The 27,009-nt window shown below is 37.1% G+C and overlaps 1 long non-coding RNA gene across 1 annotated transcript; it reads right to left on the bottom strand.

The window, feature by feature from the left end:
* Positions 1-1,447: 1,447 nt before the first annotated feature.
* LOC140875732 (uncharacterized) lies at positions 1,448-26,971 on the bottom strand. The gene is made up of 5 exons (XR_012148577.1): positions 26,839-26,971; positions 26,577-26,662; positions 24,128-24,606; positions 17,596-18,074; positions 1,448-1,794 (listed from the first exon to the last, which is right to left on the bottom strand). It is a non-coding gene; the product is annotated as an uncharacterized lncRNA (long non-coding RNA).
* Between the last annotated feature and the right edge of the window lie 38 nt (positions 26,972-27,009).

Here is a 27,009-nt window from a genome sequence, read left to right as displayed (position 1 = left end):
TAAGTCAGAGCAGAAAAAAACTTAGAACAAAAAAAAGAGTCATAATCAAACAAGCTGACATTGATTAGAACCAGATAAGAGCAAAAACGTAAGAAAAATCAAAGCAGAGCAAAATAAACCACAAAAAACTAAAATTGATTGCTCTGTGATGATCCATCATTTGCTTTGCTAGATCTAACTTCTTTTCCATTAGAGCTAGAGCTACCAGATCCAATATTATCTCACCCTTTTTGTCCAGAAAAGGTACCTATATACTACATGACAATATTGAACACAAGTCTCCCAAGGTTAAATTCAGCGCCATTCCCAACATCAAATATCACACCAGCTTGTTTTTTGGTGAAAAACGTGGAATTTGTGGACAAAGTCCAAGTCTTGATTGCAGTCTTGTGAAGAACATAAGCTATCTTATCAGATCAGGCTTGCACATCTTCATCCACCTCAAGTGAGTTAAAAGATCCATTAATCACAGTAGGACTAAACTTGAAAATCTGACCCCTCACATAAATTTTTCCAAATTTTGCGAAAGAGGGTTCGGTACAGCTTCAGTCAAATTGCAGTAGAATTCCAAGAGCTAGTATATTTTCGGTATTCTTCAGCAAAGGTGGCAACATCTTCCAACAACACTCAAGAATTCTAAAAAAAAATAATTTATTATTCACTTGTTTGTAATGCTTGCACCGTTTCATTTCGTATTAAGCAACATTACTTGTATTTTTTTTTTATTCCTTTCCTGACCCATCATGATGAGGATTTTTGTGGATCATAATTTCAATTATTACTTCAAATTCTTGTGTAGAGAATTGGCTCGTAGCCACATAGTAAGTGTCTAGATTATTGGAGTTTAGTATTAGTACTAGATAAAATCCTAAGATATCGTTGTATTTTCGAGGAATAGCGGCTATCAATTATTTCTAGTTCTAGCGAGAAGACTGCTAGTTAGTGAGTGATTTGAATGGGTGTTTCAATTTTAAATAGAATCTTTAAGAGTAAACTGATGATTTTTGGTAAGCTGAATGGGTGAACGGTTACGAGATAGGAAATAGAGTTGTTCCTAGAGACTTTTGGGTACTTTACATTTGCATTCTAATATTTTGTGAACGTCAACCGGTAAGATTAATGCACCAACTATGGGAACAAAATGACGAATGGAATATTTAGGAAGTTTTTTCGGATAAGCTGTAGATTTATTTATCGATGAAATGCTAAGGTACTAGAGGATCAATTAGAAAGCCTTTACGATCAGGTTACAACCTCTTCGAGGTGTCTAATTGTATATTAAGTTCTTGAATCATGAATTCAGGGTGTACATATAATAATTTGGAAATTTATGGATTTTCAGACTTGTTGTCAAGATGAACTAGGGATTTGAGATAAGTCTTCAAATGATATGTACTGTAACGACCCTAACTCTACTTTAAATTAAACTAAATAAAATGCGGATTTTTCAAAATTTCGGCATGACCTATTTATTTAAATCACAAACCACCTGTCCCAGTCAGCAAATTTTAAAGACAATCAAACAACACTACATAAACTAGACCGACGAAGGAACGAGAATCGGAGAAGAACTTCGACATTTCGAACAACAAAAGATTAAATAATTACATATTTACATGCCCACAAATAATTCTATTAATTCTTACAATATCATTTATCCAATCAACAAAATAAAAGGCTTTAAAGTGTTAAAATAAACTTTTGCGGAAGATTGGGATGGTCAGAGGGATGTGCCGTGCCCGCATCACAGTCCACTCGAAAGTCCTGCCCCACAATCTCGATAATAACTTTCACCTACACCAAGTAGATGTAGTGAGCCAGGGGCCCAACAAGAATATGGGAGAAATAACGAGGGTTTAAAAGTACATGCTGAATACTCAAAATACTGTACTTAATATACTTTGAAACTTACTCCGAAAAGTTCAATGATATATGAGAATGAGGTGTAATGCATGCAATGAACTCACACAAATAAACTTGGGAACTTTCTTAAAATTTACTTAATCTCATACAAGACTGAAACTGAATATAAACTAAGTCGAGTCAAATTAGAATTGATCTGTAACTGAAATTGAAACTGTAACTGTGAACTTAGATCCTTGAATTGTGACCCTGTGGTTTCGATCATGATCATGGCTGCAGTGCACTATGCCGCAAGGAAGTCAGGATAACACCCAACTCGATCTTGCCCTGTATTTGGTAAGGTAGGTCAAGATTTCTCTTAACCCCACACATACACGTCATTTCTATATTTGGTAAGGTAGGTCAAGATTTCTCTTAACCCCACACATACACGTCATTTCTATATTTGATAAGGGAGGTCAAGATTTCTCTTAACCCCACACATACACGTCATTTCTATATTTGGTAAGGTAGGTCAGAATGTCTCCCAACCCCACACATACACGTCATTTCTATAGTCACAATCATTTCACTTCTTTCAAAAATATTTTCTTTCATTCTCACTTGACTCGACTCAAAAATAGCATGCAATCATGGAAATGACTTTCTTTGAAAATATTTACTCGATTACCCGGTTCACAAATAAATGACGAAAGATGGTTGATAAGGATGGTGATTTAGGTGGCAAAACAAGGATGGGAATCTAAACCATAATTCTGCGTTTAGTACAATTCGAGCGATTCACCCGTAAAACTTATAACTCACTCAATTCTTATTCAAAAAGTGTTCCGCTTGAAACCACAACTCCCACACACTTAGAACTAAATTAAGAAGTCATCCTCGGAGTACTATTCCTATTAAATCATTTTATGAAAAATCCATTTCCAGACAGCAACCTCATTAAACTCCAAAACTCTGCACCTATCCAACAAATAGCCAAAAACTCCACCTAAACTTAACCGAATTCGTTTCCGCTTGAACCGACATATTCCTAACATCCTAGGCTAAATCTTGTCCCGAGCCCTTAGCCAAATTCTGATTTATACCCTTTTTCACACACTTGTTTCCGGGCAGTCCCAATCCTTACAAAATTCTGCCCTCTTACCTTAATCTATTCTCCCTTCTAAAGTTAATCCATTGGACGCCATTTATCCCAACTTATAAACCAAGGCTAAGACCACCTCTTAGACTCACTCGCACCCTTAGAACCAGCCCTTCCTCAAGCCTAGAACAGTCGGCCTCATCCCATAAGACTGACTCCTTTACAAGCCAAATCAAATTTCCCAACTCAAAAATAGTCCCTGCCCTTGAGCCAATTCTTAGTTCGAAACAGCCCCTATCCTTGAGCCAAAACCCAGCTCGTGAGAGTCCTGCCCCAAGCCAATTCCCAGAAAAACCCAGCTCCTACAACATACGATCAACAACCCCTCACCTCAAGATTTGCTAGCCAACTCTCACACCCTAGGTGCTACCGTGTGAGCTACTTTCTCACCCATGGTAGCCCCTATATCACCATCCGATTGACAAACAAAACTCAATTCAACACAAACTCACGCACACGGCAGAATATTTCACGAACAGGGGAGGGGCGCAATGCACAAAAGCTCGAAACTCAACAAAACAGCCCCATTCATCACAAAAAATATATACAAACTGACCATGAGTACGACACATCAAAAGGATCCTGGAAACAATGCTAAGCTAAACACACAAAGAACTTGGACTTCGAACGACCCGTTAAGAAATCAGAAATAAATCGAGTTGCTATTCTTAAATCCAAAAATAATGAAAGGCAAGCAAGGAACAAGCACACAATCGTATTAATCTACTTGGTGGCCAAAGAAACCTATAAATCTTGCCTTAGACAGAAAAATCAGAAATGGGGGAGAGAGCTCGGTTGAGCTGGAGCCGACTCCATTTACTTCGAAACAAGGGCACGAACTTTCTGAAAAAGATTGAAATGCGATTACCCAATCTACACACGACCCAAAACTTTGAAATGGTGAGAAAAGAACTAATATTTTGCCTTACGCTATTGAAATCGGAAAAAAAAAAAAAAAGAAAGGAGCTCGGCCGGGTGGAAATCCAGGTGGGAACGGATGATGGAACTCGAGCAGCTCACCTGGAGGGTGTTTTCGTCGGGAAAATGGCCTGCTGTGGTGGTCACAGTTTCAAGGAGAAGAGGAAGAGAGGGTCGATCGTGAGAATGAAATGGAGAGAAATGAAAGAAATCAATTCCATCGGGTAAAGCTTGGAGAAGAGGAAATGCAAATGGCGCCATCAATTGATCCTGTAAAAAAATCCTTTAATGGGCCGTGACTTGGGCTGTGTACTAGGCTAGGGGAAAAAAAATGGAAAACAAAAATGGAAATCGGGTCAAGCCAGCATGTATGTTAATGTGTGCAAGAAATATGATGCATAATATATAACAAATAATATTTCAAATGGTGTGTGTAAAAGTGTTAGGCCCAAAATTCCGGCAAATACTCAAAGTTGAAAATCTAAGAATTTAAACACTTTAAATATTCTGATGTTACGGCAACAAGTAAAATATTTAAATAACAAATAGAGCGATTAAAATAATTTTGAACAAACTAGACAAACGTTTAAAAGAAATTTAAATAAATATACAAGAAAAAATAAAGCCTTTAAAATGATTTGAACAATTAAAAAACATTTAAATAAATAATCTAGACATTTAAAACAATTAACCGCTAAACTTATGCTATTTAAAAATAACATAAATAAGTTGGGCATTCGAAAATATTTAAAAATAAATAAACTAAGCATTTAAAATCATTTAAAAGAATAAATTAAACAATTACAATCATTTAAATATATAAGCTTAAACTTTTAAAATATTAAAATAATTTAAATTGCATAATAAAATCATTGAATAAATAATAAAATATTTTATTAGCACATAACTCACATAAAGAATTTAAATCAATTAAACATAAAAATAATAATCCTAATATTTATTAAATTAATGCATGCGATTTAATAGATTGGATTTTAGGCGTCGCAATTCCTTCCTCCCTTAAATGGAATTTCGTCCTCGAAATTCAGGACTTACTAACTAGGTTCGAATACCTTAGACCAGATCAACACTATGTTTTCCATCTTAGCATCTACTTGAGTTAGTCCAAGTCAGCTTTCGCTGCGCACTCTAATACTTACTGATATCTATATCATCAAGAACCAGACTAACTCTTACTGCAAAATAAATTTGCAAACTCCTATTTATCCCCAACTGTTTGTAGCCTAAGAGAAATTTCTAATCACTATTCCTATGTGACTGTAAGAGTTTTAATTAGCCACCTAAACTCCTAAAATATTTGATGTCTGACTTAGCTCGATAACCTTAAATCCTGGATCACAACTACATTCAATAAATATCCGCAAAACCAATAAATAATTTATGTCGACCTTACTTCTAACTTAAAAGATTCCTAACAACGAAACTATGCTTAATGTCTATTTACCGATTAAGCTTAACACATATGATCTAGGACTCGAACTCTTAAGAAATTCACCAGTTCAGAAAAATCTAAGCAACTAACACCAAACCTTTCTAAATAGGATAACCAAGGGACTCTACGATTATAGCTCGATAAACCTCTAGATATGAGATAGATCTGACCCATATTTCCACCTCTAAACTCTACGACATGCCCAAACAAAAAAAATAAAAAATAAATTACCTATCTCCTCAACAATCACGCACGGATCAACAAAATTAGTTATTTCGCTTATATTCCCAAATCGTTAATATTACAGAACAATGATTTCTTCAAGAACATCTTAATCACCATTTGAAATTCTAAAGACCTATGACACTTATTAGCATTGTCACGCTTAATGATCATTGACTATGCTCAATCCCTTATTAGATACTATAACTCGCAAAGCTTCTAAGGATGGTTAAAATTTCCTTAAGCAACGACTCTAGTTCAGCTAACTTACAAGCGGGCAACTAACTCTCCTCAGCTTAGGATTGATCGACCTATTTCTATAAATAAATCTAATCCAATCCTTGAAGCCAAAATTTAACGCCCGGAATTATTTAATTTTGATCCGAGAATATTTAATTTGGGAATATTTGGAGTTTTGATTTAAATTCTAATATTCTTAAATTATTTAGGATTGAAATTGAATGAAATGAGAAATTGAGGACTGAATTGCAATTATTAATAATTGAGGGGCCAAAGTGCAAAATCCTTATTTTGGGCTGGACACTTGTTATGGAAAATTGATATTCACGTGTGAAACAACACATATTCCTATCAGATATTCAGAGGAAGGAATCGAGAGAAAGGAACAAAGAACTCCAAGCTTCTTCCTCATTTTCAAATTGAGATATCTTGAGCCTCGGGTATCCGTTTTCAATTCCGAAAGATGTTCTGGAATCCTTGCAACGAGACCTTCGAATTGATGTAAGTTTTCTCTTAGTTCATCTTGATTTGGGAATTTGAAATGGACAGAGATCAGACTTTTGATATGAAATGATGTGTTGAACTTATATGTTGTGTTTTGTTGAAGAATGAATTGTTGGATTGGTTCTTATGATTTCTCAGCCACTATTCGATCTATATGTTGCTGATATGTTGAGGATTATGCTGGTTTGAATCTTTAACAGCTGATATGAATGTTAGAAGTGTTATAGTTGCGTTCGGGATTGCCGAGTTTATACCGATATGCCGTCAAACTTTTGATTTGAGGTGTTTTACTATCTTATGTTTGGGCTGCTATTGAGATGAGCTTAAGCTGATATTCTTTGGAAATTATGTTGTGGTTTCAGCTTATAAACAGGACGCATCGACTTGATAATCTTGACTTTGAAACCGATAGAAGAAAGCACAAGGTTGGTAGCGTTTTGCCTTGACGTTTGAGTTGAAAATTGAGCAGATTTTGGATTAGGCTTATGGTTGATACTTGTACAGATTTTGACAAGCTAGAAGACACCATAAACCTCACATTTGAAAGGTAAAAGTGGACTACTACTTGAATGGGATTATAACTCGAGATGGTTTGTATCGAGTTCCCTAAATCACATACTTATTTGCTTATGTGTTTTTATTTGTTTTCCTATGGATGTTTGAATAAGTCTTGATGTTAATGAATGTGGTTTGATTGATATATATTGCATTCATCTTGAAAGACTTATTCCTTGATTTTGAAATGAACGAAAACGTTCGATTAGACGATTTGAGGGATTGTATATGTATGGTCTGGGTGGTTGTTTTAACCTAGCGTCTGATTTACATATATAATGGCTTCAAAGTCTAGAGAAGTGAGATAAGTAGCCCCACCTCGACCGGGAGAGTCGGTGGATTAGTTATGATATCTACTTCTCGGGATCCCAACCGATGAAATGAGAGATTTGTTAGAGAACCTTGTTTTAAAAACATGCATTGTCTTTATTTATATCATGAAGCTTGATATATGTTTTATATGCATGTTTAGTTGCTTTTACTGGAAAATCTATTTCTCACCGGAGTTATCCGGCTATTGTTGTGTTGTATGTGTCATGGCAAGAGGCGGGAGTGGAACCGGGCAAAAGCGAACCTGAAGAACAAGGGATGAGAAGAATAGCGTGATGATCCGAGTGTAGATGGTTTGAGTGAGCTGTCAATGATAGGGTTGAGTTTCATAAACATGATCTTGTTGTAGCTACTTGTTCCAAGACTTGTTGGTGATCTAATTGTTGTCTTGTTGATGTATATAGGATTGGAAATGATGTTGTAATCCTTTAGACAACATGATGTAGCTTAATCTTTATTGAATAACAATGCTTCTTGCATGTTTTGAGAGCCTTGATTATTATGATTGTAAGGCCTTGTTATGATCTAGTTTCATCTATTGTATGGCATGTTAGAATGCATGTTAGTTGTTAACATTGTTTAGATCATGTTCTAGCTAAAACTAGATGAAAATAGATGGAAGAACTCGGTTATGACAGCAACCATGTCTGATCTTTTTCTTCTGGAAATGTGCTCGCTCGATCGGGCAATTCCTACCGATCGAGCGAGGCTATTATTTTCTGAACAGAAACATGAGCAATTGTGCTCGCTCGATCGATAGGAAATGACCGATCGAGCGAGGCCAATTTTGCTCTCACCCGAGAGTTGGGCCTTTGTGCTCGCTCGATCGGTAGCTTTTTACCGATCGAGCGAGGTGCTCAGATTTTTAAAAAAAAAAAAAATTTATTTTGTTTAGACATTGATTCTTGTCTATTAGTTATGATGATTTGATTATCGAGAGATTAGAACTCGGGTCGTCACAACAGGTGGTATCAGAGCGAGAAAATTCTGGACTAAATTAGATAGTGAGTGGGGTAGATCGAGTCATCTTCCTTGCTTATTGATTTTATTATGCTACGATTATATACATGATTGAATTACATGTTGTAAATGCTAGCATGATTTACTTTCAAGTATTTATTACAAGATGTTGTATTTATTTTATTTGAAAGTATGATTACGATGATTAAAAATGCATGCTTACTGGAATATCGGAACCGATTAAAAGCATGTGTTCTGATGATTTATGATATGCTACCTGATAATCTGAATTGATTGGAAGCCTGTCTTGTTGAGTACTTTGATTATTCATTTACGATTGAGTCAGAACCGAGTCTTGATCAGAGGAGGACTGAGATAGATTTGATGATTATGGTATCCTAACCATTTTGATAATCAGATATGTCTCGACGACCAGGACGACCTCCTCTTAGACCACGGGCTCCTACTCCTATGCCAAAACAGACAGTTCCTACACCTCTGCCAGAACAGACAGTGGTAACACCGATAGTGCCACAAGCTACTGCAGTCCTGAGTAATGAACAAGGAAGTACTTCGAGAGACATGACTGATATGACTGCCACTCCAATGGAAACACTGCTCAAACGTTTTCAATCATACCATCCACCTACACTGAAAGGTACTGAGAATGCAGTCGAATGTGAAGGATGGCTCGATGACATGGAAATGTTGTTTGATTCACTTGATTATGGTGATGAACGAAGAGTCAGACTCATTGGACATCAGTTGCATGAAGTTGCGAAAAGCTGGTGGTTCACAACCAAGAGAGCTTTGGAGCGTGGAGGAACTGTTCTTACCTGGAATGTCTTCAAAACAGAGTTTTATCAACGCTTCTTCCCGGTGTCTTATCGCAAAGATAAGGGTGCTGAATTTGCTAACTTGAAGCAAGGGAACTTAAACATTGAAGAATATGCTGCAAAGTTCTCTACCTTGCTACGGTTTGCGCCACATGTTGCCGATAGTGACGAGGCAATGGCTGATCAGTTTATTAATGGATTGACTCCAGAAGTCTTTACATTGGTAAACACAAGGCGACCGAATAGTTTTGCTGATGCTTTGAACAGCGCCAAAGGAGCAGAAGCTGGCTTGATACAGCAGCGAGGAGCTTCGTATATCGCTCAGCCTCCGAGACAGCCACAACCCCCAGTTCCAAGTTCACAACCTCCTCGATTTGAAAGTGGTGGCAGCAGCAGCAGTGGTAAGAAGGGTTATTTGCAGGCTCGAGGAAAACAGTTTAAGAAGTCTGGGAGCAGTTCGTCGAGTTCTAGTGGTTCAAAACCGAAGTCTGGAGTGTCTTGTAACAATTGTGGTGGAGGTCATCCAACCGATCAGTGCCGAGGTGTATCTGGGAGGTGCCATATATGCCATCAGACTGGCCATTTTGCGAGGGTGTGTCCTCAGAGAGGTGCTGGACAGTCACGAGGTGCAGAGTCATCACGATCAGTGGCTCAACCTGCGAGACAAGCCTCTTCTGTTCATTCCTTCCAACCATCACCTCCACAGCAACAGTCAAGGCCATGAGGAAGTCAGACAGGCAGTCAGCCTCAGAGACAGCAGGCTCATGTCTTTGCACTGACAGAGGAACAGGCACAGGGAGCACCAGATTATGTGATTGCAGGTAACTGTTTTCTTTCTGGTTATCCTGCATATGTATTGATAGATACAGGTGCATCCCATACATTTATCTCTGCACGATTTGCTTCATTGCATTCTTTGCCTGTTGAAACATTACCTGTTGTAGTATCTGTCTCTTCTCCTTTGGGAAAAGGTCTTATATCGATTCAGACAGTTAAGAAGTATTTGCTACAGTATGATGGTAATGAGATAGAGATTGATTGTTTTGTACTTAGTTTGTCTGATTTTGACTGCATTATCGGGATTGATATGCTAAACAAGTACAGAGCTACCGTAGACTGTTTCAAGAAGATAGTGCGATTAAGACCTGAGATGGCTGGAGAATGGAAATTCTATGGTAAGGGTTCATGTGCTAAGATTCCTCTCATTTCTGTATTATCTATGACCCGACTTTTGCAGAAAGGAGCAGAGGGATTTCTTGTATATGCAGTGGATGTTTTGAAAACTAGCCCGAACCTGGCTGATTTGCCAGTGGTTAGTGAATTTGCGGACGTTTTCCCTGATGAGATTCCAGGATTACCTCCGTATCGTGAGATTGATTTCAACATCGAACTGATGCCAGGTACTGCACCGATTTCGAAAGCACCTTATCGAATGGCACCAGTTAAATTGAAAGAGTTGAAAGAGCAATTGGAAGATTTACTGGCCAAGGGATACATTCGACCCAGTGTTTCTCCTTGGGGAGCTCCAGTATTGTTTGTTAGAAAGAAAGACGGTTCAATGAGATTGTGTATCGATTACCGGCAACTGAACAAGGCAACGGTAAAGAACAAATACCCTTTGCCTCGTATTGATGATTTATTTGACCAGTTGCAGGGTTCTTCTGTGTATTCCAAGATTGATCTGAGATCTGGATACCATCAGCTGAGAGTTAGGGATTCTGATATTCCGAAGACCGCTTTCAGAACCAGGTATGGCCACTATGAGTTTATAGTTATGCCGTTTGGTTTGACAAATGCTCCAGCTGTATTTATGGCTTTGATGAACCGTGTGTTTCAGAAGTATCTCGATGACTTCGTGATTATTTTTATTGATGATATTCTGATATATTCGAAGAATTTGATTGATCATTCTGAGCATTTGAGAACAGTGTAGAAGACTTTACGAGCTGAGAAACTGTATGCTAATCTGTCAAAATGTGAGTTTTGGCTGAAACAGGTTGTCTTTCTTGGACATATCATATCTGGAAATGGTATTTCTGTTGATCCAAGCAAAGTCGAGGCAGTGATCAGTTGGTCAAGACCAACATCTGTTCCTGAGATACAGAGTTTCATGGGTTTGGCTGGGTACTATCGTCGATTTATTAAAGATTTTTCCAGTATTGTGAAGCCGATTACTCAGTTGACTCAGAAGAATACTCCTTTTGTCTGGTCTGAAGCTTGTGAATCCAGTTTTCTGGAGTTGAAGAAACGAATGACCAGTGCACCAGTCTTGACGATCCCTTCAGGTACTGGTGGTTTCACTGTTTATTGTGATGCATCTCATCGAGGTTTAGGTTGTGTTTTGATGCAGCGAGGGCATGTGATTGCTTATGCTCGATCATGCTAACTATTCGTCGAGTACTATAGAAGCGATTGAGAAATTCTTGTTCTAGCTACTCACGACAGTGGAAAGAAGAGCCTGTCATTGACTATATCAATCGTTGGACAGCTGAAGCCTCACGAGACCAGATACCCGATTCATGATCTTGAATTGGCCGCCATCGTATTTGCTTTGAAGATTTGGCAACATTATCTGTACGGGGAACAGTTTGAAATCTATTCTGATCACAAGAGTCTGAAATATCTGTTTTCACAGTCAGAACTAAATATGAGACAGCGGAGATGGCTTGATTTGCTCAAAGATTTTGATTGTGAGATTAAGTACTATCCGGGGAAATCGAATGCAGCAGAAGATGCATTGAGTCGAAAGGTATGTTCTTTGTCCTTATCGACGATTGGTGTATCAAATTTGATTGAAAACTGTTGTCTATCTGGATTAGTATTTGATACGAGTTATCAGCCTCTTCGACTTTATCAAATTCAAGTTGAACCAGCATTATTGTTGCGAATTAGAGATGCTCAGAAACTTGATCAGAATGTGCAGAATTCAATTGAGAAAGTCCGATCAGGGCATGTATCTGAATACCGGGTTCGAGATGATCTTCTTTACGTTCACAATCGCCTAATAGTGCCTGATATTTCTGATGTGCGACAACAACTACTGAAAGAGGTGCATTGTAGTCGTTATAGCATTCATCCTGGTGGTAGGAAGATGTATAATGATCTGAAAGCTCATTATTGGTGGAAGCAAATGAAGACAGATATCACTGATTTTGTAGCTCGATGTCTTAATTGCCAACAGGTGAAAGCTGAAAGGAAGAAACCGCCTGGATTGTTACAGAGTTTGTCCGTGCCTGAATGGAAATGGGATCATATTTCCATGGACTTTGTGACGAGATTACCTCGATCTTCTAGAGGTTGCGATGCTGTCTGGGTGATTATCGATAGATTGACGAAATCAGCGTGTTTCATTCCTTATCGCATGACGTATAGACATGACCAGATGGCAGAGATTTATGTCCGTGAAGTTGTCAGATCGCATGGAGTGCCGAAATCTATTGTATCAGATCGTGATCCTCGATTTACATCACACTTTTGGCACAGCTTACAGAGTGCTTTGGGTACCCAGTTACACTTGAGCACAGCCTATCATCCTCAGACTGACGGGCAGTCTGAACGTACCATTCAGACATTGGAGGAAATGTTGAGAGCTGTAGTGCTTGATTTTGGCACCAGTTGGCAAGAATCACTATCACTTTGTGAATTCTCGTACAACAACAGCTATCAATCGAGTATTGGAATGGCTCCGTTTGAATCTTTATATGGAAGAAAGTGTCGATCTCCTCTGTACTGGGATGATATTTCTGAGGTACCTGATACTGGACCTGATATGATTCGAGATATGACTGAACAAGTTAAGCTTATTCAGAAAAGAATGAAGACAGCTCAAGACAGACAAGCGAAGTATGCCAATGTTCGACGTCGACCTTTGTCTTTTGAAAAGGGGGATATGGTGTTTCTGAAAATTTCTCCATTCAGAGGCACTGTCAGATTTGGCAAGCGAGGGAAGTTGTCTCCACGATACATTGGTCCCTATGAAATTCTTGAGAAAATAGGCAATCTCGCCTATCGATTAGCTCTTCCTCCATCCTTATCTGGAATACATGATGTCTTTCATGTATCGATGCTTCGCAAATATCTTGCTGATGAATCTCATGTGCTTCAATCTGATGAGACTGAACTCGACGAGACTTTGAGTTATTTCGAAAAGCCAATTCAGATTCTTGATCGAAAAGAGAAGCAACTTCGAACGAAGACTATTCCACTTGTGAAAGTTCAGTGGAGTCGTCATGGTATTGAAGAAGCAACTTGGGAGACTGAATCAGATATGATGCAACGATTTCCAGAGATATTTCAATGATGTGAGTCTCTTTTAGTTTTCTGTTATCTGTTATATGATCTGTTGATACTACTTGAGATTTCGAGGACGAAATCGTGTCTTAGTGAGGGAGAATTGTAACGCCCGTATTATTTAATTTTGATCCGAGAATATTTAATTTGGGAACATTTGGAGTTTTGATTTAAATTCTAATATTCTTAAATTATTTAGGATTGAAATTGAATGAAATGATAAATTGAGGACTGAATTGCAATTATTAATAATTGAGAGGCCAAAGTGCAAAATCCTTATTTTGGGCTGGACACTTGTTATGGAAAATTGATATTCACGTGTGAAACAACACATATTCCTATCAGATATTCAGAGGAAGGAATCGAGAGAAAGGAACAAAGAACTCCAAGCTTCTTCCTCATTTTCAAATTGAGATATCTTGAGCCTCGGGTATCCGTTTTCAATTCCGAAAGATGTTCTGGAATCCTTGCAACGAGACCTTCGAATTGATGTAAGTTTTCTCTTAGTTCATCTTGATTTGGGAATTTGAAATGGACAGAGATCAGACTTTTGATATGAAATGATGTGTTGAACTTATATGTTGTGTTTTGTTGAAGAATGAATTGTTGGATTGGTTCTTATGATTTCTCAGCCACTATTCGATCTATATGTTGCTGATATGTTGAGGATTATGCTGGTTTGAATCTTTAACAGCTGATATGAATGTTAGAAGTGTTATAGTTGCGTTCGGGATTGCCGTGTTTATACCGATATGCCGTCGAACTTTTGATTTGAGGTGTTTTACTATCTTATGTTTGGGCTGCTATTGAGATGAGCTTAAGCTGATGTTCTTTGGCAATTATGTTGTGGTTTCAGCTTATAAACAGGACGCATCGACTTGATAATCTTGACTTTGAAACCGATAAAAGAAAGCACAAGGTTGGTAGCGTTTTGCCTTGACGTTTGAGTTGAAAATTGAGCAGATTTTGGATTAGGCTTATGGTTGATACTTGTACAGATTTTGACAAGCTAGAAGACACCATAAACCTCACATTTGAAAGGTAAAAGTGGACTACTACTTGAATGGGATTATAACTCGAGATGGTTTGTATCGAGTTCCCTAAATCACATACTTATTTGCTTATGTGCTTTTATTTGTTTTCCTATGGATGTTTGAATAAGTCTTGATGTTAATGAATGTGGTTTGATTGATATATATTGCATTCATCTTGTAAGACTTATTCCTTGATTTTGAAATGAACGGAAACATTCGATTAGACGATTTGAGGGATTGTATATGTATGGCCTGGGTGGTTGTTTTAGCCTAGCGTCTGATTTACATATATAATGGCTTCAAAGGCTAGAGAAGTGAGATAAGTAGCCTCACCTCGATCGGGAGAGTCGGTGGATTAGTTATGATATCTACTTCTCGGGATCCCAACCGATGAAATGAGAGATTTGTTAGAGAACCTTGTTTTAAAAACATGCATTGTCTTTATTTATATCATGAAGCTTGATATATGTTTTATATGCATGTTTAGTTGCTTTTACTGGGAAATCTATTTCTCACCGGAGTTATCCGACTATTGTTGTGTTGTATGTGTCATGGCAATAGGCGGGAGTGAACCGGGCAAAAGCGAACCTGAAGAACAAGGGATGAGAAGAATAGCGTGATGATCCGAGTGTAGATGGTTTGAGTGAGCTGTCAATGATAGGGTTGAGTTTCATAAACATGATCATGTTGTAGCTACTTGTTCCAAGACTTGTTGGTGATCTAATTGTTGTCTTGTTGATGTATATAGGATTGGAAATGATGTTGTAATCCTTTAGACAACATGATGTAGCTTAATCTTTATTGAATAACAATGCTTCTTGCATGTTTTGAGAGCCTTGATTATTATGATTGTAAGGCCTTGTTATGATCTAGTTCCATCTATTGTATGGCATGTTAGAATGCATGTTAGTTGTTAACATTGTTTAGATCATGTTCTAGCTAAAACTAGATGAAAATAGATGGAAGAACTCGGTTATGACAGCAACCATGTCTGATCTTTTTCTTCTGGAAATGTGCTCGCTCGATCGGGCAATTCCTACCGATCCAGCGAGGCTATTATTTTCTGAACAGAAACATGAGAAATTGTGCTCGCTCGATCGGTAGGAAATGACCGATCGAGCGAGGCCAATTTTGCTCTCACCCGAGAGTTGGGCCTTTGTGCTCGCTCGATCGGTAGCTTTTTACCGATCGAGCGAGGTGCTCAGATTTTTAAAAAAAAAAAAAAATTTATTTTGTTTAGACATTGATTCTTGTCTATTAGTTATGATGATTTGATTATCGAGATATTAGAACTCGGGTCGTCGCACAAAACATACCGCGAGTTATTATCCATTTATTGGATTAGATTGTCTCTATGTACCAAACAACTCCCACATATCACCTGAAGACATATCTCAAATCTCTAGCTCAACGCGACAGCAAGTCTCAAAAAATTCCCAAATTATTAGGTGTTTGACCTGAGTCAATATTTCAAGAGCTTAATATGCAATTGGGCACCTCGAAGAATTTGTAACCTGGTCGAAGAGGCTTTCTAATTGATCCTCCATTACTTTAGTATTTTCCAATAACCAAATCTACAGCTTATCTAGAAAACTACCTGAACATCCTATTCATCATTCTATTCCCATAGTTGGTGCAATAGCCTTACCGGTTGACATACACAAAATCTGAGAATTCAAATGTAAAGTACCCAAAAGTCTCTAGTGACAACTTTATTTCTTAACTCGCAACTGTTCACCCAATCAGCTTTACCAAAATCATCTGTTTACTCTAACAATCCTATTTAGAATTGAATCAACCTATTTATTTAATTTACTAGCTAGTAGTCTGCTCGCTAGAACTAGTTATAACTAGTAGTCGACATTCCTCGGATCACAACAATAACTTAGGATTTTATCTAGTACTAATACTAACTTCCAATAGTCTAAACATTTACTAAGCAGTTACGAGTCGATTCTCTACACCAGAATAGAAATGATAATTTGAAACTATGATCCACCCAAATAATTCAACATGATGGATCAGGAAAGGAAAACAGTCATACAAGTAATGCTGCTTAATATGAAATGAAATAATGCAAGCATTACAAACAAACGAGCTGAATATATAAAAAAAATCTAGATAAGTGAAAACAACTCACTCATAATTCAAATCTAGGGGTGAATGAATAATAATGTCGGCTACGTGAATAATAAATATGAGCAAACAAGATACAAACCTCGTGATCATTCATAATGGTAATGAAATCATGCTCAAACAATCCAAGAACAATTAAGAGCAATCGGTGTGACTTCAGTCGAGATAAGTCCACACACGTCAATAATCAGGGAAAACAGCAGTCTCAAAGTAAAATCAGATGTCAGTCACACTACGTAAGTAGATTACCAAAAAAAAAAAAAAAGGTGAATCTTACTCACATCAACATGCGACTCTAGAACCGAAGAAAAATTTCAAGAAGTAATAAACATGAACAAGAGTTTATTAAGAAGTTCAACTAATGCCAAGGTGGCAGAATTCAAAGCTGATTGATGTCATATGAATCCATAAATGCTCAAAGGAAGTGCAAAGAAATTTTGAATACTCAAAAGTATATGTTGCGACGGATTTGACCACAAAAGAAGGAAAAAGGAAATAACGATCGGAATAGTAGTTCACGTAATTGAAAAACTCATAATAACCGACTCACTAATCCTCGAAATCATATTTGCCCAAATAACAAAAGAAGGACTCAAACTATCCATAATAATATAAAACAAAGTTCGTATCTCAAGTCTTCGCACGAGGTCGATTCATAAACTTAACTGACAAAACATGCACCTATTAATTCCTAAGCAAATTATTCACTTAGTTTTATCTGACTAAATTCCACCCATAAGGGAATAAATTATCACAAGGACAGATCAAATAATACCTCCTAATATGCTAGTTTAATATTTTCATCAAGCTCCTACAATCTTGTCAAAATTACTAACACTACCTAATAATTCAATTAACAACCACGTACTGCCCAAAACTAGAAGGAATATTGGTACACGAACTCCGTTTAACATGGGACGCATGCTACAAAAATAAACAGTCAAATAATACACTTTAAATTATTAAAAAAAAATTCTAAACAAGATTAAACACTAAACTATACACTTAAATAAATTAAACAACTATTTTTTAAAATATTAAAAAGTATGACATCAAAACATTTAAAGTATTAATTCAAGTATGACTAACATATAAAATTCTTTAAAAACTTACAGACTTTGAGGCGAGACTTCTCAAATTTCTTGCAACCGGCAGTAGGCACAACCCAAACCAGAACCATGCTCTGATACCAACTGTAACGACCCTAACTCTACTTTAAATTAAACTAAATAAAATGCGGATTTTTCAAAATTTCGGCATGACCTATTTATTTAAATCACAAACCACCTGTCCCAGTCAGCAAATTTTAAAGACAATCAAAGAATACTACATAAACTAGACCGACGAAGGAACGAGAACCGGAGAAGAACTTCGACATTTCGAACAACAAAAGATTAAATAATTACATATTTACATGCCCACAAATAATTCTATTAATTCTTACAATATCATTTATCCAATCAACAAAATAAAAGGCTTTAAAGTATTAAAATAAACTTTTGCGGAAGATTGGCATGGTCAGAGGGATGTGCCGTGCCCGCATCACAGTCCACTCGAAAGTCCTGCCCCGCAATCTCGATAATAACTTTCACCTGCACCAAGTAGATGTAGTGAGCCAGGGGCCCAACAAAAATATGGGAGAAATAACGAGGGTTTAAAAGTGCATGCTGAATACTCAAAATACTGTACTTAATATACTTTGAAACTTACTCCGAAAAGTTCAATGATATATGAGAATGAGGTGTAATGCATGCAATGAACTCACACAAATAAACTTGGGAACTTTCTTAAAATTTACTTAATCTCATACAAGACTGAAACTGAATATAAACTAAGTCGAGTCAAATTAGAATTGATCTGTAACTGAAATTGAAACTGTAACTGTGCACTTAGATCCTTGAATTGCGACCCTGTGGTTTCGATCATGATCATGGCTGCAGTGCACTATGCCGCAAGGAAGTCAGGATAACACCCAACTCGATCTTGCCCTGTATTTGGTAAGGTAGGTCAAGATTTCTCTTAACCCCACACATACACGTCATTTCTATATTTGGTAAGGTAGGTCAAGATTTCTCTTAACCCCACACATACACGTCATTTCTATATTTGATAAGGTAGGTCAAGATTTCTCTTAACCCCACACATACACGTCATTTCTATATTTGGTAAGGTAGGTCAGAACGTCTCCCAACCCCACACATACACGTCATTTCTATAGTCACAATCATTTTACTTCTTTCAAAAATATTTTCTTTCATTCTTACTTGACTCGACTCAAAAATAGCATGCAATCATGGAAATGACTTTCTTTGAAAATATTTACTCGATTACCCGGTTCACAAATAAATGACGAAAGATGGTTGATAAGGATGGTGATTTAGGTGGCAAAACAAGGATGGGCATCTAAACCATAATTCTGCGTTTAGTACAATTCGAGCGATTCACCCGTAAAACTTATAACTCACTCAATTCTTATTCAAAAAGTGTTCCGCTTGAAACCACGACTCCCACACACTTAGAACTAAATTAATAAGTCATCATCGGAGTACTATTCCTATTAAATCATTTTATGAAAAATCCATTTCCGGACAGCAACCTCATTAAACTCCAAAACTCTGCACCTATCCAACAAATAGCCAAAAACTCCACCCTTAACCGAATTCGTTTCCGCTTGAACCGACATATTCCTAACATCCTAGGCTAAATCTTGTCCCGAGCCCTTAGCCAAATTCTGATTTATACCCTTTTTCACACACTTGTTTCCGGGCAGTCCCAATCCTTACAAAATTCTGCCCTCTTACCTTAATCTATTCTCCCTTCTAAAGTTAATCCATTGGACGCCATTTATCCCAACTTATAAACCAAGGCTAAGACCACCTCTTAGACTCACTCGCACCCTTAGAACCAGCCCTTCCTCAAGCCTAGAACAGTCGGCCTCATCCCATAAGACTGACTCCTTTACAAGCCAAATCAAATTTCCCAACTCAAAAATAGTCCCTGCCCTTGAGCCAATTCTTAGTTCGAAACAGCCCCTATCCTTGAGCCAAAACCCAGCTCGTGAGAGTCCTGCCCCAAGCCAATTCCCAGAAAAACCCAGCTCCTACAACATACGATCAACAACCCCTCACCTCAAGATTTGCTAGCCAACTCTCACACCCTAGGTGCTACTGTGTGAGCTACTTTCTCACCCATGGTAGCCCCTATATCACCATCCGATTGACAAACAAAACTCAATTCAACACAAACTCACGCACACGGCAGAATATTTCACGAACAGGGGAGGGGCGCAATGCACAAAAGCTCGAAACTCAACAAAACAGCCCCATTCATCACAAAAAATATATACACACCGACCATGAGTACGACACATCAAAAGGATCCTGGAAACAATGCTAAGCTAAACACACAAAGAACTTGGACTTCGAACGACCCGTTAAGAAATCAGAAATAAATCGAGTTGCTATTCTTAAATCCAAAAATAATGAAAGGCAAGCAGGGAACAAGCACACAATCGTATTAATCTACTTGGTGGCCAAAGAAACCTATAAATCTTGCCTTAGACAGAAAAATCAGAAATGGGGGAGAGAGCTCGGTTGAGCTGGAGACGACTCCATTTACTTCGAAACAAGGGCACGAACTTTCTGAAAAAGAGTGAAATGCGATTACCCAATCTACACACGACCCAAAACTCTGAAATGGTGAGAAAAGAACTAATATTTTGCCTTACACTACTGAAATCGGAAAAAAAAAAAGAAAGGAGCTCGGCCGGGTGGAAATCCAGGTGGGAACGGATGATGGAACTCGAGCAGCTCACCTGGAGGGTGTTTTCATCGGGAAAATGGCCTGCTATGGTGGTCACAGTTTCAAGGAGAAGAGGAAGAGAGGGTCGATCGTGAGAATGAAATGGAGAGAAATGAAAGAAATCGATTCCAACGGGTAAAGCTTGGAGAAGAGGAAATGCAAATGGGGCCATCAATTGATCCTGTAAAAAAATCCTTTAATGGGCCGTGACTTGGGCTGTGTACTAGGCTAGGGGAAAAAAAATGGAAAAAAAAAATGGAAATCGGGTCAAGCCAGCATGTATTTTAATGTGTGCAAGAAATATGATGCATAATATATAACAAATAATATTTCAAATGGTGTGTGTAAAAGTGTTAGGCCCAAAATTCCGGCAATACTCAAAGTTGAAAATCTAAGAATTTAAACACTTTAAATATTCTGATGTCACGGCAACAAGTAAAATATTTAAAGAACAAATAGAACGATTAAAATAATTTTGAACAAACTAGACAAACGTTTAAAAGAAATTTAAATAAATATACAAGCAAAAAGAAAGCCTTTAAAATGATTTGAACAATTAAAAAGCATTTAAATAAATAATCTAGACATTTAAAACAATTAACCGCTAAACATATGCTATTTAAAAATAACATAAATAAGTTGGGCACTCAAAAATATTTAAAAATAAATAAACTAAGCATTTAAAATCATTTAAAAGAATAAATTAAACAATTACAATCATTTAAATATACAAGTTTAAACTTTTAAAATATTAAAATAATTTAAATTGCATAATAAAATCATTGAATAAATAATAAAATATTTTATTAGCACATAACTCACATAAAGAATTTAAATCAATTAAACATAAAAATAATAATCCTAATATTTATTAAATTAATGCATGCGATTTAATAGATTGGATTTTAGGCGTCACAATTCCTTCCCCCTTAAATGAAATTTCGTCCTCGAAATTCAGAACTTACTAACTAGGTTCGAATACCTTAGACCAGATCAACACTAAGTTTTCCAACTTAGCATCTACTTGAGTTAGTCCAAGTCAGCTTTCGCTGCGCACTCTGATGCTTACTGATATCTATATCATCAAGAACCAGACTAACTCTTACTGCAAAATAAATTTGCAAACTTCTATTTATCCCCAACTGTTTGTAGCCTAAGAGAAATTTCTAATCACTGTTCCTATGTGACTGTAAGAGTTTTAATTAGCCACCTAAACTCCTAAAATATTTGATGTCTGACTTAGCTCGATAACTTTAAATCCTGGATCACAACTACATTCAATAAATATCCGCAAAACCAATAAATAATTTATGTCGACCTTACTTCTAACTTAAAAGATTCCTAACAACGAAACTATGCTTAATTTCTATTTACCGATTAAGCTTAACACATATGATCTAGGACTCGAACTCTTAAGAAATTCACCATTTCAGAAAATTCTAAGTAACTAACACCAAACCTTTCTAAATAGGATAACCAAGGGACTCTACGATTATACCTCGATAAACCTCTAGATATATTTCCACCTCTAAACTCTACGACATGCCCAAACAAAAAAAATAAAAAATAAATTACCTATCTCCTCAACAATCACGCACGAATCAACAAAATGAGTTATTTCGCTTATATTCCCAAATCGTTAATATTACAGAACAATGATTTCTTCAAGAACATCTTAATCACCATTTGAAATTCTAAAGGCCTATGACACTTATTAGCATTGTCACGCTTAATGATCATTGACTATGCTCAATCCCTTATTAGATACTATAACTCGCAACGCTTCTAAGGATGGTTAAAATTTCCTTAAGCAACGACTCTAGTTCAGCTAACTTACAAGCGGAAAACTAACTCTCCTCAACTTAGGATTGATCGACCTATTTCTATAAATAAATCTAATCCAATCCTTGAAGCCAAAACATACCGCGAGTTATTATCCATTTATTGGATTAGATTGTCTCTATGTACCAAACAACTCCCACATATCACCTGAAGACATATCTCAAATCCCTAGCTCAACTCGACAGCAAGTCTCCAAAAATTCCCAAATTATTATGTGTTTGACCTGAGTCAATATTTCAAGAGTTTAATATGCAATTGGGCACCTCGAAGAATTTGTAACCTGGTCGAAGAGGCTTTCTAATTGATCCTCCATTACTTAAGTATTTTCCAATAACCAAATCTACAGCTTATCCAGAAAACTACCTGAACATCCTATTCATCATTCTATTCTCATAGTTGGTGCAATAGCCTTACCGGTTGACATACACAAAATCTGAGAATTCAAATGTAAAGTACCCAAAAGTCTCTAGTGACAACTTTATTTCTTAACTCGCAACTGTTCACCCATTCAACTTTACCAAAATCATCTGTTTACTCTAACAATCCTATTTAGAATTGAATCAACCTATTTATTTAATTTACTAGCTAGTAGTCTGCTCGCTAGAACTAGTTATAACTAGTAGTCGACATTCCTCGGATCACAACAATAACTTAGGATTTTATCTAGTACTAATACTAACTTCCAATAGTCTAAACATTTACTAAGCAGTTACGAGTCGATTCTCTACACCAGAATAGAAATGATAATTTGAAACTATGATCCACCCAAATAATTCAACATGATGGATCAGGAAAGGAAAACAGTCATACAAGTAATGCTGCTTAATATGAAATGAAATAATGCAAGCATTACAAACAAACGAGCTGTATATATAAATAAGTGAAAACAACTCACTCATAATTCAAATCTAGGGATGAATGAATAATAATGTCGGCTACGTGAATAATAAATATGAGCCAACAAGATACAAACCTCGTGATCATTCATAATGGTAATGAAATCATGCTCAAACAATCCAAGCACAATTAAGAGCAATCGGTGTGACTTCAGTCGAGAGAAGTCCACACACGTCAATAATCAGGGAAAACAGCAGTCTCAAAGTAAAATCAGATGTCAGTCACACTACGCAAGTAGATTACCAAAAAAAAAAGGCAAGGTGAATCTTACTCACATCAACATGCGACTAGAACCGAAGAAAAATTTCAAGAAGTAATAAACATGAACAAGAGTTTATTAAGAAGTTCAACTAATGCCAAGGTGGCAGAATTCAAAGCTGATTGATGTCATATGAATCCATAAATGCTCAAAGGAAGTGCAAAGAAATTTTGAATACTCAAAAGTATATGTTGTGACGGATTTGACCACAAAAGAAGGAAAAAGGAAATAACGATCGGAATAGTAGTTCACGTAATTGAAAGACTCATAATAACCGACTCACTAATCCTCGAAATCATATTTGCCCAAATAACAAAAGAAGGACTCAAACTATCCATAATAATATAAAACAAAGTTCGTATCCCAAGTCTTCGCACGAGGTCGATTCATAAACTTAACTGACAAAACATGCACCTATTAATTCCTAAGCAAATTATTCACTTAGTTTTATCCGACTAAATTCCACCCATAAGGGAATAAATTATCACAAGGACAGATCAAATAATACCTCCTAATATGCAAGTTTAATATTTTCATCAAGCTCCTACAATCTTGTCAAAATTACTAACACTACCTAATAATTCAATTAACAACCACGTACTGCCCAAAACTAGAAGGAATATTGGTACACGAACTCCGTTTAACATGGGCCGCATGCTACAAAAATAAAAAGTCAAATAATACACTTTAAATTATTAAAAGAAATTTCTAAACAAGATTAAACACTAAACTATACACTTAAATAAATTAAACAACTATTTTTTAAAATATTAAAAAGTATGACATCAAAACATTTAAAGTATTAATTCAAGTATGACTAACATATAAAATTCTTTAAAAACTTACAGACTTTGAGGCGAGACTTCTCAAGTTTCTTGCAACCGGCTGTAGGCACAACCCAAACCAGAACCATGCTCTGATACCAACTGTAACGACCCTAACTCTACTTTAAATTAAACTAAATAAAATGCGGATTTTTCAAAATTTCGGCATGACCTATTTATTTAAATCACAAACCACCTGTCCCAGTCAGCAAATTTTAAAGACAATCAAACAACACTACATAAACTAGACCGACGAAGGAACGAGAACCGGAGAAGAACTTCGACATTTCGAACAACAAAAGATTAAATAATTACATATTTACATGCCCACAAATAATTCTATTAATTCTTAATATATCATTTATCCAATCAACAAAATAAAAGGCTTTAAAGTGTTAAAATAAACTTTTGCGGAAGATTGGCATGGTCAGAGGGATGTGCCGTGCCCGCATCACAGTCCACTCGAAAGTCCTGCCCCGCAATCTCGATAATAACTTTCACCTGCACCAAGTAGATGTAGTGAGCCTAGGGGCCCAACAAGAATATGGGAGAAATAACGAGGGTTTAAAAGTACATGCTGAATACTCAAAATACTGTACTTAATATACTTTGAAACTTACTCCGAAAAGTTCAATGATATATGAGAATGAGGTGTAATGCATGCAATGAACTCACACAAATAAACTTGGGAACTTTCTTAAACTTTACGTAATCTCATACAAGACTGAAACTGAATATAAACTAAGTCGAGTCAAATTAGAATTGATCTGTAACTGAAATTGAAACTGTAACTGTGAATTTAGATCCTTGAATTGTGACCCTGTGGTTTCGATCATGATCATGGCTGCAGTGCACTATGCCGCAAGGAAGTCAGGACAACACCCAACTCGATCTTGCCCTGTATTTGGTAAGGTAGGTCAAGATTTCTCTTAACCCCACACATACACGTCATTTCTATATTTGGTAAGGTAGGTCAAGATTTCTCTTAACCCCGCACATACACGTCATTTCTATATTTGGTAAGGTAGGTCAAGATTTCTCTTAACCCCACACATACACGTCATTTCTATATTTGGTAAGGTAGGTCAGAACGTCTCCCAACCCCACACATATACGTCATTTCTATAGTCACAATCATTTCACTTCTTTCAAAAATATTTTCTTTCATTCTTACTTGACTCGACTCAAAAATAGCATGCAATCATGCAAATGACTTTCTTTAAAAATATTTACTCGATTACCCGGTTCACAAATAAATGACGAAAGATGGTTGATAAGGATGGTGATTTAGGCGGCAAAACAAGGATGGGCATCTAAACCATAATTCTGCGTTTAGTACAATTCGAGCGATTCACCCGTAAAACTTATAACTCACTCAATTCTTATTCAAAAAGTATTCCGCTTGAAACCACGACTCCCACACACTTAGAACTAAATTAAGAAGTCATCCTCGGAGTACTATTCCTATTAAATCATTTTATGAAAAATCCATTTCCGGACAGCAACCTCATTAAACTCCAAAACTCTGCACCTATCCAACAAATAGCCCAAAACTCCACCTAAACTTAACCGAATTCGTTTCCGCTTGAACCGACATATTCCTAACATCCTAGGCTAAATCTTGTCCCGAGCCCTTAGCCGAATTCTGATTTATACCCTTTTTCACACACTTGTTTCCGGGCAGTCCCAATCCTTACAAAATTCTGCCCTCTTACCTTAATCTATTCTCCCTTCTAAAGTTAATCCATTGGACGCCATTTATCCCAACTTATAAACCCAGGCTAAGACCACCTCTTAGACTCACTCGCACCCTTAGAACCAGCCCTTCCTCAAGCCTAGAACAGTCGGCCTCATCCCATAAGACTGACTCCTTTACAAGCCAAATCAAATTTCCCAACTCAAAAATAGTCCCTGCCCTTGAGCCAATTCTTAGTTCTAAACAGCCCCTATCCTTGAGCCAAAACCCAGCTCGTGAGAGTCCTGCCCCAAGCCAATTCCCAGAAAAACCCAGCTCCTAAAACATACGATCAACAACCCCTCACCTCAAGATTTGCTAGCCAACTCTCACACCCTAGGTGCTACCGTGTGAGCTACTTTCTCACCCATGGTAGCCCCTATATCACCATCCGATTGACAAACAAAACTCAATTCAACACAAACTCACGCACACGGCAGAATATTTCACGAACAGGGGAGGGGGGCGCAATGCACAAAAGCTCGAAACTCAACAAAACAGCCCCATTCATCACAAAAAATATATACACACCGACCATGAGTACGACACATCAAAAGGATCCTGGAAACAATGCTAAGCTAAACACACAAAGAACTTGGACTTCGAACGACCCGTTAAGAAATCAGAAATAAATCGAGTTGCTATTCTTAAATCCAAAAATAATGAAAGGCAAGCAAGGAACAAGCACACAATCGTATTAATCTACTTGGTGGCCAAAGAAACCCATAAATCTTGCCTTAGACAGAAACATCAGAAATGGGGGAGAGAGCTCGGTTGAGCTGGAGCCGACTCCATTTACTTCGAAACAAGGGCACGAACTTTCTGAAAAAGAGTGAAATGTGATTACCCAATCTACACACGACCCAAAACTATGAAATGTTGAGAAAAGAACTAATATTTTGCCTTACGCTACTGAAATCGGAAAAAAAAAAAAAAGAAAGGAGCTCGGCCGGGTGGAAATCCAGGTGGGAACGGATGATGGAACTCGAGCAGCTCACCTGGAGGGTGTTTTCATCGGGAAAATGGCCTGCTGTGGTGGTCACAGTTTCAAGGAGAAGAGGAAGAGAGGGTCGATCGTGAGAATGAAATGGAGAGAAATGAAAGAAATCGATTCCATCGGGTAAAGCTTGGAGATGAGGAAATGCAAATTGGGCCATCAATTGATCCTG

The sequence above is a fragment of the Henckelia pumila genome, chromosome 1 (genome assembly GCF_033568475.1).
Source record: "Henckelia pumila isolate YLH828 chromosome 1, ASM3356847v2, whole genome shotgun sequence".
Taxonomy (NCBI): Eukaryota; Viridiplantae; Streptophyta; class Magnoliopsida; order Lamiales; family Gesneriaceae; genus Henckelia; species Henckelia pumila.
The sequence above is the reverse complement of the archived record's forward strand: the minus strand, read 5'-3'. Positions and strand labels throughout refer to the sequence as shown.